We start from the raw sequence: 14,924 nt of genomic DNA, 5'->3' as shown, positions 1-14,924 counted from the left end.
AACCTATCACATAACAATAACCTATCACATAACAATAACCTATCACATAACAATAACCTATCACATAACCTATCACATAACAATAACCTATCACATAACAAAAACCTATCACATAACAATAACCTATCACATAACCATAGCCTTGACCTCCTGTAATAAATGCTTATTAAAGAAATACATAAAAGCAAGTAAGTTACTTGTCAATGTCTGCTCTTTCCAAAGGTAGTAGGTAAATCCACACTTAATTAGAACAGATATATTTGTATTTAAATTTATGGAATGAATGTATTATAAAAATCAATCAATGGCAACAATAAGCCTCATCTGAGTAATACAAATCAATGAAAGCAGAGGTTATGTGTCAGTTGCATTCCTGTATCCTATTCTACTTATTTTTGTATTTTTAAAATTCATACAATTAAAATTTATGGAGAGAAATATTTGCAAATGGCAACAAGTTCTTGTTTTGCAGTTTGTTTTTAAGAGTTTACCCTTCAACATCAGGATCATCTTCAATTTCAAAAGATGATAGGAAAAGCATAAAAATAATTTAGCAGTATGTTAATAAAATGAGAGTCTTTTTTTTTTAAATTGAGATAGAGTCTTGATCTGTTGCTCAGGTTGTGTACACAACCTCACCTGGGTAATTAAAGAATTTTTTTTTTGTAGAAACAAGGTCTCACTATGTTGCCCAGGCTGGTCTCAAACTCCTGGCCTCAAGTGATCCTCCCACCTTAGCCTCCCAAAATGCTGGGATTATAGGTGTGAACAACTGTAAAGACGCTGATAATCTTTATTACTTAAAATTCTATTTTATAACATTTGAGCTCACAGATTTTTGTTGTTTTTTAAAACAGTTAAAATTTACAGATGAAATTTGAATCCAGTGTTTTTGAACTACAAAAAAGCACCTCTTATGAAACTTGTCCAAGGAAGCCCAGTGTGAAAAATTCTATCTTATACACACCAGCAAGACTCAAGAAATCAGGAAACAATATTAAACATTTTTTACTAATTCTGGGACAAATCAGATAAGTACTTGCAGAAGATACAAAGAACACTATGAGGGCACTGCCCTCTAAGACTTCAGCTGGCTGAAGAGAGATAATAGTAATAGCTATTATTTAGTAAGTGCTTACTCTGTACTAGGAATTACCTCATTTAATCCTCAAAACAACTCTTAAGAGGCTGACACAGTTTATATTTGACAGCAAAGAAACACAGAGAGATTAAGTAACTTGCCTGAAATCACAGAGCTATACTATTCATTCGTAGAGAGGTAAATAAGAATTATAACAGTAAGAGTGAAAGGTTGTATGATAAAGATAAGTGATCTTACCTATAGAATCCTGCAGGGAATCTGGACAAGAGATTTTTTAGCTGTAAGAATTTCCAAGTAAGAATCAGATATGGGAGCGAGTGGAGCAAGACGTTGGAAAAGAAGCCTACAAACATTAGTTCCCCTGCTAGATCACCGAATTTTAACTATCTGCACACAGAAAAGCACCGTCACAAGAACCAAAAATCAGGTGAGCAATCACAGTGGCTGGTTTTGACTTCATATCATTGAAAGAGGCATTGAGGAGGGCAGAAAAAATGGTCTTGCATCGCCAATGCCACCCCTCCCTCACCCCCTAGCAGCAGCCATGTGGTATAGAGAGAGAACCTATGTACTTGGGAAAGGGAGGGTACAGTGGCTGGGGGCCTTTACATTGAACTCAGTGCTGCCCTGTCATAGTGGAGAATAGAGCCGTGCTGGGCTCAGCCAGCGCCAGCACATGGAGGGAGCATTTGGACCTGCCCTAGCTAGACAGGAAGCATCCATCCCAGTGGTCAGAACTTGAGTTTCCCTGCAAGCCTCACCACCGTGGGGCTGAAATGCTCTGGGGTCCTAGATAAACTTGAAATATAGTCTAGGGCACAAGGACTCCAACTCCTAGGCTACTAGCACTAGGCTGGGCTTATAGTAAGTGGACTAGGGTGGCATGTGATCTAGGGAGATAACAGCTGGCATAGCTAAAGGAGTGCTTGCATCATCCATCCCCCAAACCAAGGCAGCTGCAATAGAAGTGACTCCTTTCTTCTGCTTAAGGAGCAAACAGCAAAGAGTAAAGAGGACTGTCTTACATCTTGGATTCCAGCTCAGCCACAGTAGGATATGGCACTGGGCAGAGTTGTGAGGCCCGCATTATAGGCCCTAGCTCCTGAACAACATTTCTAGACCCACCCCAGGCCAAAAGGGAACTTACTGCCTTGGAGGGAAAAACCCAGTCCTGGCAGGATACATTACCTGCTGACTAAAGAGCCCTTGGGCCCTGAATAACCAGCAGCGATACCCAAGGAGTGCGTCATGGGCCTTGGATGAGACTCTGAGATGTGCTGGCTTCAGGTGTGACCCAGCACATTCCCAGCTGTGGTGGCTACAGTGAAAGACTCCTTCTGTTTGAGAAAAGCAGAGAGAAAAGTAAAGGGGACTTTGTCTTACTCCTTAGGTACCAGCTCAGCCACAGTGAGGCAGAGCAACGAGCAGGTTCTTGGGGTCCCCAAGTCAAGGCTTACACTCCTTTTTTTTTCTTTTTCTTTTTTTTTTTGAGATGGAGCCTCGCTCTGTTGCCCAGGCTGGAGTGAAGTGGCGTGACCTTGGCTCACTGCAACCTCTACCTCCTGAGCTCAAGCGATTCTCCTGCCTCAGCCTTCCAAGTAGCTGGGATTACAGGCGCACTCCACCACGCCCAGCTGATTTTTGTATTTTTAGTAGAGATAGGGTTTCGCCATGTTGGCCAGGCTGGTCTCGAGCTCCTGACCTCAGGTGATCCACCCATCTTGGCCTTCCAAAGTGCTGGGATTACAGGCATGAGCCACCACATCCGGCCCAGGCCAACACTCTTGGACAGCATTTCTAGAACTACCTGGGCCAGAGGGGAGCCCCCTGCCCTGAAGGGCAAGTCCCAGGCCAGGCAGCTTTCACCACAAGCTGATGGAAGAGCCCTTGGGCTTTAGGTGAATATTAGTGGTGGCCTGGCAGAAAGCCTGTGGACCAAAGGTGGTGGTAGCCACAGGGAGTGGCCTCTCTGCCTGTGGAAAGGGGAGGGAAGAGTGAGAAGAACTTTGTATTGTGGTATGAGTGCTAGTTATCCGCAGTAGAACAGAACATCAGGTAAACTACTAAGGTATTTGACCCCAATCTCTGGCTTCCAGACAGCATCTCTGGACATGCCTGGGGCCTGAGGAAGCTTACTGCCCTGAAGGGAAGGTCCCTGGGCAAGACCCAGTGCTGGGCTGGCTTCAGGTCTGACCCAGTGCAGTCCCAGTGGTGGTGGCCACAGGAGTGCTTGCATCACTACACCCCCTAGTTCCAGGGTGTTTAGCACAGAGAGAAAAAGACTTCATTTATTTGGGAGGAAGTAAGGGAAAAGAACAAGAGTCTCTGCCTGGTGATCCAGAGAATTCTTCTGGATCTTATCCAAGACCACTTAGGTGGTACCTCTATTAAGTCTACAAAAAACACAATGTTATTGGGCTTGTGACCCAAGTCCCTTTGAATACCTGGAAAGCCTTCCCAAGAAGGACATGCACAAACAAGCTCAGACTGTGAAGACTACAATAAGTACCCAACTCTTCAATGCCCAGACACCAAAGAACATCTACTAGCATCAACACCATCCAGGAATACATAACCTCCTCAAATAAACTAAATAAAGCACCAGAGACCAATCCTGGAGAAACAGAGATATATGACCTTTCTGACAGAGAATTCAAAATAGCTCTTTTGAAGAAACTCAAAGAAATTCAAGACAACACAGAAGGAATTCATAATTCTTTCAGATAAATTTGACAAAGGGATTGAAATAATTAAAAAGAATTAAACAGAAATTCTAGAAATGAAAAATGCAACTGACATGCTGAAGAGTGTATCAGGGTCTCAACAACAGAACTGATCAGGCAGAAGAATTTGTGAGCTGAAAGACAGGCTATTTGAAAATACATAGTCAGAAGAGACAAAAGAAAAAAGAATAAAAAACAATGAAGCATGCCCACAAGATCTAGAAAACATTCTCAAAAGGGTAAATCTAAGAGTTATTGGCCTAAAAGAGGAGGTACAGAAACACATAGGGGTAAATAGTTTATTCAAAGGGATTATAACAGAGAACTTCCCAAACCTAGAGAAAGATATCAACATTTGAGTACAAGAAGATTATAGAACCCCAAGTGCATTTAATCCAGAGACTAACTCCCAAAGGTCAAGGATAAAGAAAGAATTCTAAAAGCAGCAAGAAAAAAGAAATAATATACAATGGCGCTCCAATATGTCTGGCAGCAGACTTTTCAGTGGAAACCTTACAGGCCAGGAGAGAGTGGCATGACATATTTAAAGTGCTGAAGGAAAAAACCCTTTTACTCTAAAATAGTATATCCAGTGAAAATATCCTTCAAGCATGAAGGAGAAATACTTTCCCAGACAAACAAAAGCTGAGGGATTTCATCAACACTAGATATGTCCTACAAGAAATACTAGAGAGTGTTCTTCAATCTGAAAGAAAAGGATGTTAATGAGCAAGAAGAAATCATATAAAGGTACAAAACTTCCTGATAACAGCAAGCACACACAAAAACACAGAATAGTATAACACTATAATTGTGGTGTATAAACTTCTCATCTTACATAGGAAGACTAAATGATGAACCAATCAAAAATAGTAACTACAACAACTTTTCAAGACACAGACAGTACAATAAGACATAAAGAGAAAAAAACAAAAAATTTAAAAGCCAAGGAACAAAGTTAAAGTGTCAAGTTTTTATTAGTTTTCTTTCTGTGTGTTTGTTTGCATATGCAATCAGTATTAAGCTGTCATCAGTTTAAAATAGTGGGTTATAAGATAGTATTTGCAAGCCTCATGGTAACCTCAAATAGAAAAACATACAATGGATACCAAAAAATTAAATAAAAAGAAAGAAAACATACCATCAGAGAAAAATCACCTTCATTAAAAGGAAGATAGGAAGAAAGCAAAGAAGGAATTGAAGACTGTAAAGCCACCAGAAAACAAATAACAAAATGGCAGGAGTAAATCCTTACTTATCAATAATAACACTGAATGTAAATAGACTAAACTCTGCAGTCAAAAGACATAGAGTAGCTGAATGAATGAAAAAACAAGACCCAATGATCTGTTGCCTAAAAGAAACATACTTCACCTATAAAGATACAAAGAGACTAAACATGAAGGGATGGAAAAAGATATTCCATGACAATGGAAATGAAAAAAAGAGCAGGAATAGCTAGAATAGCTATATTGATATCAGACAAAATAGACTGCAAAACAAAAACTGTAAGAAGAGACAAAGAAGATTATTATATAATGATAAAGGAGTCAATTCAGCAAGAGGACATAATGATTGTAAATATATATGCACCCAACACTGGAGTACCCAGCTATACAAAGCAAATATTACTAGAGCTAAAGAGATAGACCCCAATACAATAATAGCTGGAGACTTAAACACCCCACTTTCAGTATTGGATAGATCTCCCAGGCAGAACCTCGACAAAGAAATGTCAGACTTAATCTGCACTACAGAACAAATAGACCTAATAGATATTTACAGAACATTTCATCCAACGACTGCAGAATACACATTTTTCTCCTCAGCACATGGATCATTCTCAGGGATAGAGCATATGTTAGATCACAAAACAAGTCTTAAAACATTCAAAAAATCTGGAATAATATCAAGCATCTTCTCTGACCACAATGGAATAAAACTACAAATCAATCACAAGAGGAATTTTGGAAACCATATAAACACATAGAAATTAAACAATATGATCCAGAATGGCATCACATCAAGTTAAAAAGCTTTTGCACAGCAAAGGAAACAATCAACAGAGTGAAGAGACAACCCACAGAATGGGAGAAAATATTTGCAAACTACTCATCTGACAAGGGATTAATAACTAGAATATATAAGAAGCTCAACTCTACAGGAAAAAAATTTAATAATCCAATTTTAAAATGGGCAAAATATCTGAATAGACATTTCTCAAAAGAAGACATACCAATGGCAAACAGGCATATGAAAAGGTGCTCAACATCACTGATCATCAGAGAAATGCAAATCAAAACTACAAGGAGATATCATCTCACCTCAGTTAAAATGGCTTTTATTCAAAAGACAGGCAATAACTAATGCTGGTGAAGATATGGAGAAATGGGAACCCTCATACACTGTTGATAGGAATGCAAATTAATACAACCACTATGGCCAATAGTTTGGAGGCTCCTCAAAAAGCTAAAGATAGAGTTACATGATCCAGGAATCCCACTGCTGGATATATACCTAAAAGAAAGGAAATCAGTATATCAAAGAGATATCTGAATTTCCATGTTTACTGCAGCAGTATTCACAATAGCCAAGGTTTGGAAGCAACCTAGGTGTCCATCAACAGATGAATGAATAAATAAAATGTGGTATCTATACACAATGGAGTACTATTCAGCCATTAAAAAGAATGAGATCCTGTCATTTGCATCAACATAGAGGTCATTATGTTAAATGAAATAAGCCAGGCACAGAAAGACAAATATTATCTGTTCATACTTATTAGTGGGATCTAAAAATCAAAACAATTGAACGCATAGAGATAAGAGAGCAGGATTGTTACCAGAGGCTGCAAAAGGTAGTGTGGAGTGGGGGTTTACAGGGGAGGTGGGGATGGTTAATGGATACCTCCCCCCAAAAATAGAAAGAATGAAATGAATAAGACCTAGTATTTGATAGCACAACAGGGAGACCATAGTCAATAATAATTTAATTGTACATTTAAAAATAACTAAGAGTGTAACTGAATTGTTTATAAGACAAAGGATAAATGCTTGAGGGTACGAATAACCAATTTTCCATGATGTGATTATTATGCATTACATGCCTGTAGCAAAATGTCTCATGTACCCCATAAATATATATACCTACTAGGCACCCATAAAAATTTAAAAAAAAACCCTTAAAGAATCAGATATACCACATAGAACACAAAAAGAAGGGATGGGACTGAAAGCTGAAACTTCTTGGGGTAGAGATGCATATGTTTATCAGCTGGTATGTGGCCTATTTTGTATACTATTTATAGTTTATCTGAACTCATCAAAGTAGCATTTCTCCCCTCAACAACAGGACCAGCCACTGATGTTGAGTGTCCAATGTAAAACTCTGCTGTATAGAGAGTCAGTCAGTACATTCCCTTTGCTCCTTCTAGGCACATAAAGGCTAAAATTGATTAACCACAGTTAAAAATGTCTACACTTATTTATTTTTCTTACAAACAAAAATTATGTTCTCAATGTCCTCTATACTCTTGTCCACATATTGAAAACCCTACAATCTAAATTTTAAAATAATAATAATGTTTTTCTGGCCAGGCACAGAGGCTCATGCTTGTAATCCTAGAACTTTGGGAGGCCAAAGCAGGTGGATCACTTGAACTCAGGAGTTTGAGACCAGCCTGGGCAACATGGTGAAACCCCATATATACGAGAAAAAAAAAATCAGTCAGGCGTGGTGGTGAGTGTCTGAGTGTCTGTAATCCCGCTACTTGGAAGGCAGAGGTGGGAGGATCCCTTGAGCTAACAGCGGTAGATGCTGCAGTTGAGCTGTGATCACACCACTGCACTCCAGCCTGGGTGACAGAGTGAGAGCCTGTCTCAAATAAATAAATAAATAATAATGATATTTGTCTTAGGATTTCATTTTAGTTCAAACAATTTTTAACATGAAATGTTTAAACTACCAAATTTTTCATTCCCTTTTCAAGCACTTAAGGCAACTTCAGGGTTTTTCTTTGTAGGATTACATATGCTTTCCCCCTCAGAACACTTCAAATTGAAATAAGTATTATTATTTGAAATCTCAGCCGGGAGAGGTGGCTCCCGCCTGTAATCCTAGAACTTTGAGAGGCCAAAGTGGGTGGATCACCTGAGGTCAGGAGTTCGAGACCAGCCTGGCCAATATGGCAAAACCCCGTCTCTACTAAAAATACAAAAATTAGCTGGGCATGGCGGCAGGCACCTGTAATCCCAGCTACTCGGGAGGCTGAGGCAGGAAAATCGTTTGAACCCAGGAGGTGGAGGTTGCAGTGAGCCAAGATTGCACCACTGCACTCCAGCCTGGGCAACAAGAGCGAAACTCCATCTCCAAAAAAGAAAAAAAAGAAAAAGAAAAGAAAATCTCAGGTAACATAAACCATAAATGTCTTGAGGGCAAGTATGGTGTCAACACCCCTACATCACCCACATGTGTAGATCTGTGTCTTGCACATAGTAGGTATTCAATAAGGCTAGAAACTTTAAGCTTTAAGTTAAAATTTAAAATTTCTATTTTTTTAATTTTTATTTTTAAATATATCCTGGGCAGGGTGGCTCAGGCCCAATCCCACTTTGGGAGGCCCGAGGGGTGGATCGCTTGAGGTCAGGAGTTCGAGACCAGCCTGGCCAACACGGTGAAGCCTCATCTCTAACTAAAAACATAAAATTAGCCGCCCATTGTGGCGCATGCTTGTAATCCCAGCTACTTAGGAGGCTGAGGCAGGAGAATCACTTGAACCCAGGAGGCAGAAGTTACAGTGAGCTGAGATCACGCCACTGCACTCCAGCCTGGGTGATAGAGTGAGACTCCATCTCAAAAAAAGAAAAAAAAATATGTCCAGAAACAAGAATAGGTGAGTGTGTAACTAAATACACACATTCATGAGAAGTCTTGTATTACCTTATTGTCATACGTCAAGCATTACACTACAGGTTGGGAAAACAGCTATGAAAAGCTGTAACAGGCATCTTCAGCCAGTTCCAAATATGATGGAACAATCTAGTATTTTATAAAACTCCACCACTAATCTAAAAATATAAGTCCAGACCAGGCATAGTGGCTCATGCCTATAATCCCAATGCTTTTGGAGGATGACGCAGGAGAATCACTTGAGCCCAGGAGTTCCAAACCAGCCTGGACTATATAGGGAGACTCTGTCTCTAGGAAAATAATAACTAGGCAGGTGTGGTGGCACACACCTGTTGTTCTAGCTATTTGGGAGGTTGAGGCAGGAGGATGGCTTGAATCCAGGAGTTCAAGGCTGCAGTGAGCTATGATCACATCACTGCACTCCACTCCAGCCTGGGTGACAGGGTGAGATCCTGTCTTACAAAAAAAAAAAAAATTAAAAGCATTTTTCTAGCACATAGATTTTTTAAAAACCCAACCTGATAATCTGTCTTAACTATTAAATACATTTACATTTACTGTAATTACTGATACGTTTGATTTCTACTATATTATTTTATGCTATCTAACCTGATTTTCTAAGGTTTCTATTCTCTTTCTTCACATACTGAATTTTCTATATTCTTTTTTTCCTTCTCTACTAAATTGGAAATCTATTTCCATCTTGTATTTAGTTTTATTTACTCAGATGGGATGCACTGTACATCTTGAATTTGAGGTCTTTTTGTCAATTCTAGAAAATTTTTAAGTATTCTCTCCTCAAAGGATTGCCTCTTCTCAATTTCTCTGTAACACCTATGAGAGATAGGCTGGAATCTTCTCAGTTTTCTTTTCCATGTCTTATTTTATTTTTGAGACGGAGTCTCACTCTGTCACTCAGGCTGGGGTACAATGGTGTCATCTCAGCTCACTGCAACCTCTGCCTCCCGGGTTCAAGTGATTCTCCTGCCTCAGCCTCCCAAGTAGCTGGGATTACAGGTGCCCACCACAGCTAGTTTTTGTATTTTTAGTAAAGACGGGGTTTTGCCATGTTGGCCAGGCTGATCTTGAACTCCTAACCTCAGGTAATCCACCCTCCATGGGCTGGCAAAGTGCTGGGATTACAGGCATGAGCCACTGTGCTCACCCCCATGTCTTTTAACTTTTATGGATACATCTTTATCTTGCAGTATTGCTTTCTAAATTCTTCTGAGTTACCTTCCAATTTGATAATTTCCTCTTAAGATAGGTCTAACCAGCTGTCTAACCTAGTCATCTGAGGTTTTTCCTTTAATTTTTTTTTTTGAGACAGGGTCTTGCTCTGTTGTCCAGGCTGGAGGGCAGTGGTGTGATCACAGCTCATTGCAGCCTTGACCTCTTAGGCTCAAGCCATCCTCCCTCCTCGGCCTCCAGAGTAGCTGGGACTACAGGTGTGTACCATCATACCTGGTTAATTTTTAAAACTTTTTGTAGAGATAGGATCTTACTATGTTGCCTAGGCTGGTCTTGAACTCCTGGACCCAATCTTCCCACCTTGGCCTCCCAAAGTTCTGGGATTACAGAAGTGGGCCACCAAGCCTAGCCTGAGTTTTAAAATTTAAAAACTGTATTTTTATTTCCAGAAATTCTCATTAGGTGGTTTCCAACTAATTTGCCTAGTCCTTTTTTCTTTGTTTTTTTTTTTCCTGTTTTCATTACCTTGTTTTTGATTAATTGAAGCATATTTACTTTACAGTTTCTATTATTACTATTACCCATAGTTGTTAGAAGTCTAATTCTGCCACTTATTTTATCTGCTGACTCTCACTTATGGTGGTTTGTAACTTCTGATTGTGAGTTTCTGTTCAGTAGGGCTTTATCTGTGGGAATCATCTGGGAGGGGTTGGATTCAGGGTGTATCCCTCTGTAGTGGTTTTACATTTGCTTCTATTACTATCCTGAGGGCACTTTTTTTAAATGGAAAATTTTAAACACATCAAAAAGTTAAAAAAAAAAAAGAAAAAGAAAGAAACAAAACCAACAGTATAATGAACTCGCATGTATTTATTACTCAGTTGCAACAATTATACACACACAGCCAATCTTGTTTCATCTATGTACCAGTCTAACACCAATGTCTCTCCACTGGGTTATTTTACTTTTTTTAGAGAGAGGCCTCTCACTTCTGTCACCCAGGCTGGAGTGCAGTGGCACAATCACAACTTACTGCAGCCTTGACCTCCCAGGCTCAAGCAATCCTCCCCTCTCAGCCTCCTGAATAGCTGGGACCACAGGTGGACACCACCACACCCAGCTAATTGTTTTTTGAAAATAGTTTTTGAGAGACAAGGTCTCACTATATTGCCCAGGCTGGCCTCAAACTCTTGGGCCCAAGCAATTCTCCCATCTCAGTCTCCCAAAGTGCTGGGATTATAGGTGTCAGCCACCACGCCCAGTCTTACTTTTTGAGACAGGGTCTTGCTCTGTCACCCAGGCTGGAGTGCACTGGCATGATCACAGCTCACTACAGCCTTTAACTCCTGGGCTCAAACAATCCTCCTGCCTCAGCATCCAGAGTAGGTGGGACTACAGGAACATGCCATCACACCCAGCTAGTTTTTAAATTTTTGGTATAGATGGGGTCTTGCTATGTTGTCCAGGCTGGTTTGGAACTCCTGGCCTCAAGAATCCTCCTGACTCAGTCTCCCAAAGTGCTAGGATTGCAGGAGTGAGCCCACGGTGCCTGACCTATTTTAGTATTTTATAATTTTTTATTTAATTTTATTTATTTTTGAGACATGGCTTACTCTGTTGTCCAGACTGGAGTGCAGTGGTGTTATCATGGCTCACTGCTGCCTTGACCACTAGGCTCAAGCAATTATCTTGCCTCAGCCTCCTGAGTAGTTGGGACTACAGACATGCACCACCACGCCAGGCTCTTTTTTTCCTTTTTTCTTTTTAATTTTTACTAGAGACAAGGTCTCGTTGTATTGCCCAGAATGGTCTTGAACTCCTCAGGTCAAACAATCCTGCCTCAGCCACCCAAAGTGCTAGGATTAAAGGCAGGAGCCACTGAGCCCAACCATATTTTATTATTTGTTAGACATGTTGTCTTGCTAAGCTGGATTAAAACTCCTGGGCTCAAGCAATCCTCCTACCTCAGCCTCCCAAGTAGCTAGGACTATATGCATGAGCCACAACACCCCCACTGAATTATTTTAAAGCAAATCCCAGATGGCATAGCACTTCACTTCAATGTGTATTTGTTTTCTTTTCTTTCTGTTTTTTTTTTTTTTTTTTTTTTAGAAATGGGGTCTCAGTATGTCATCCAGGCTGATCTCACTATGTTGCCCAGGCTGCCCAAGCAATCCGCCCACCTCAGCCTCTCAAAGTGCTGAGATTACAGGCATGAGCCACCCCGCCCAGCCTCAATGTGTATTTCTTTTAAAAAGATTCTTAAAAATTATCCAGGCGCAGTGGCTCACACCTGTAATCTCAGCACTTTGGGAGGCCAAGGCAGGTAGATCAATCACTTGAGGTCCGAAGTCCAGACCAGCATGGCCAACATAGTAAAATCCCATCTCTACTAAAAATAGGAAAAAAAAATCAGCCAGCCATGGTGGCACATGCCTGTAATCCCAGCTATTCAGGAGGCTGAGGCAGGAGAGTCACCTGAACCCGGGAAGTGGAGGTTGCAGTGAGCTGAGATTGCGCCACTGCACTCCAGCCTGGGAGACAGAGCGAGACTCTTAAAAAAAAATTCTTAAAAATAATTATAAACCAATAATTGCTTAGTGTCAGTAGTCACTTTGTGGTCAAATTACCTGATTTTTAGTCTCTCTAATTTACTTGAATTAGAGGGGGTGGGGAGGGGAGGGGGGAGAAAGAAGAAGAGAGAAGAAGACAGAGAGAGAGACAGAGAGAGAGAGAGAGAGAGAGAGATTGATTGATTGATTGAAGCAGGATCCAGAAATGTCTGGCTCCACTTTTTCAGTTAATTTGTTAGCTTACAGCTCCTAAACCAAGCTGGTGGTATATGTTCAAAATCTAAGCGCTTTGAGGGATTCTAGATTTTTGGGAAGATTCCTCCCACTCCCCAACCTCAAGACCAAGATAGACAAAGTTCCTTAATACTTCCCAGTGCCAAGGGGAATATATTTTTTTTTCCAGACTTCCTTTCTTCTGAGGGTATAGCCTTTCAAGAGTCCCTAGGGGGCCTTACATTAGAGTCTCAGTTCCAACTTTCTACCTTGTACCGACCCAAGATTTCTTTTTCAGCACTTGGGTGGCAATTAAAATACAAGTCCCTAATGTCCTATATCTTGTTTTGTGTGGTGGATATGGTTTGTACAATTGTCAAAATTTACTAAGCACTTAAGATCTACATATTTTATATGTGAGCCACACATTAATTAAAAATATAACTCAAGCCCCTCAGTTATTAAAATTAGCAAACCATCCCCACCTCTCCAAGTCAGCATCAGCACCAACTCCTTTTAGTATGAATTTTTTCTTTTTGTTTTTTGCTCTGGGATGCCCCTTACTTTCCCTTACTCTCAGCTATATGTATTTCAAGGATGTTTATCATATTTCCTCCAGACTCTTTTTTTTTTTGAGACGGAGTCTCGCTGTCGCCGAGGCTGGAGTGCAGTGGCGCGATCTCGGCTCACTGCAAGCTCCGCCTCCCGGGTTCACACCATCCTCCTGCCTCAGCCTCCCGAGTAGCTGGGACTACAGGCACCCGCCACCTTCCCTGGCTAATTTTTTGTATTTTTAGTAGAGACAAGGTTTCACCGTTGTCTCGATCTCCTGACCTCGTGATCCACCCGCCTCGGACTCCCAAAGTGCTGGGATTACAGGCGTGAGCCACTGTGCCCAGCCAGACTCTTATGAGTATTTTGTAGTGTGAAGGTTACCAAATTCTCTACACTAGTGGTTCTCAACCAAGGGAGATTTTGCCCCTGCAGGACATCTGGCAATGTCAACACATTTTTGGTTGTCACAAATAGGAGAATGAGTAGAGGCTAGGGATGCTGTTAAACATTCTACAACGGCTGGGCACGGTGGCTCAAGCCTGTAATCCTAGCACTTTGGGAGGCCAAGGTGGGTAGATTACCTGAGGTCAGGAGTGTGAGACCAGCCAGGCCAACATGGTGCAACCCAATCTCTACTAAAAATACAAAAAATTAGCCGGGCGTGGTGGCAGGCGCCTGTAATCCCAGCTGCTCAGAAGGCTAAGTGAGGAGAATCACTCGAACCCGGGAGGCAGAGGTTGCAGTGAGCCCAGATGGCACTACTGCACTATAGCCCAGGTAACACTGTGAGACTCCGTCTAAAAAAAAAAAATTATACAATGAACTGGACACTCCTCCACAATAAATAATTATTTGGCTCAATATGTCAATAGCATCAAGACTGAGAAACCCTAATCTAGATCACCATAAGCCATTACAACTTTATTGTAGATATGTTTGAGTTTTGCGCCTTTGTGTTTCACACACTCTAGTTATCACTTGCTATGAAAACATCTTGCCTGAAAGTTTACTCTAGAATTCCCCACAGAAGACATTTTCCAAACTGAAAATGGGGAAATTGTGACATATATGTCTTCGTCTTTTACATCTTTACAGTGCTAACAGATACAAACTGCTGTTAGATTAACATGTCAAAATTAATCACAGAACAAATTTTTAAAGTTTAGAGCTATATATATATATTTATATTTGAGACAGGGTCTTGTTCTTTCCCCCAGGCTGGAGGACAGTAGTGCAATAATGGCTAACCGTAGCTTCAGCATCCTGGGCTCAAGGGATCTTCCCACCTAAGCCTCTCTAGTAGCTACAACTATAGGCGTGCACCACCCGCCCAGCTAATTAAAAAAAAAAAATTGTAGAGATGGCATCTCACTATATTGCCCAGGCTGGTCTCAAACTCCTGGGCTCAAGCGATCCTCCCACCTCAGCCTCCCAAAGCACTAGGATTACAGGCATGAGCCACTGTGCCTGGTCTAGAGCTAACATTAAGAGTGTTAGAGACCATCATTTAACAATGAGAAGTTTATCCAATGCAAATATTTAACAGATTATAACTTTATATTCCAATCTCACGTTCACCAGTAAATTATTGCCCACAATGCTCTGGCTAAGCAATGAGAAGTCAACCTGGGTGCCCTTCAGTGGTTACTGAAATTTAAG

At 40.8% G+C, this 14,924-nt stretch overlaps 1 protein-coding gene across 1 annotated transcript in view; it reads right to left on the bottom strand.

The window, feature by feature from the left end:
• Positions 1-14,924, bottom strand: part of L2HGDH (L-2-hydroxyglutarate dehydrogenase) — a 73,447-nt gene that overhangs the window by 3,395 nt on the left and 55,128 nt on the right. The window lies entirely within an intron of this gene.

The sequence above is a fragment of the Hylobates moloch genome, unplaced genomic scaffold (genome assembly GCF_009828535.3).
Source record: "Hylobates moloch isolate HMO894 unplaced genomic scaffold, HMol_V3 SCAFFOLD_16, whole genome shotgun sequence".
NCBI classification, from domain to species: domain Eukaryota; kingdom Metazoa; phylum Chordata; class Mammalia; order Primates; family Hylobatidae; genus Hylobates; species Hylobates moloch.
Note: the sequence above shows the minus strand (reverse complement) of the source record. Positions and strands in the feature narration are given on the sequence as shown.